This window comes from Mandrillus leucophaeus, unplaced genomic scaffold (assembly GCF_000951045.1).
Source record: "Mandrillus leucophaeus isolate KB7577 unplaced genomic scaffold, Mleu.le_1.0 Scaffold33, whole genome shotgun sequence".
Lineage (NCBI taxonomy): Eukaryota > Metazoa > Chordata > Mammalia > Primates > Cercopithecidae > Mandrillus > Mandrillus leucophaeus.
In genome coordinates, this window is record NW_012103476.1 from 1,538,545 (window position 1) to 1,539,138 (window position 594).

A 594-nucleotide genomic window follows, 5' to 3' on the forward strand; every position below is an offset into this window, starting at 1 on the left:
TTCTATGGGCAAGAAGACTGTGATGGCCCTCACAGAGAAATTATGTGTTTAGTTAAGCCTCATTCAAGCATTAGTTAAGGTATGGGCTGTGAGTTTGAGTTCAACGTTAATTAATCAACAATATATATTAAGTAAGATATCCTTACAAAGAAACTTGTAAAAGAGGTTACGTACTGATCAGTTGATGAAATGTGACCAGAGGCTCCCAGGACCCCAAACTTGTATTTTCCTTAGGAACAATGATTCAGTATTCACTAATTCAGTGTTCATGCTGACTTTATAGAGCATAACTACCACACATAATACGATATGGCCGGGCGCGGTGGCTCACGCCTGTAATCCCAGCACTTTGGGAGGCTGAGCTGGGCTGATCACGAGGTCAGGAGACGGAGACCATCTGGCTAACATGATGAAACCCCGTCTCTACTAAAAATACAAAAAAATTAGCCGGGCGTGGTGGCGGACTCCTGTAGTCCCAGCTACTCGGGAGGCTGAGCCAGGAGAATGGCGTGAACCCGGGAGGCAGAGCTTGCAGTGAGCTGAGATGGAGCCACTGCACTCCAGCCTGGGCCACAGAGCAAGACTCCATCAAAA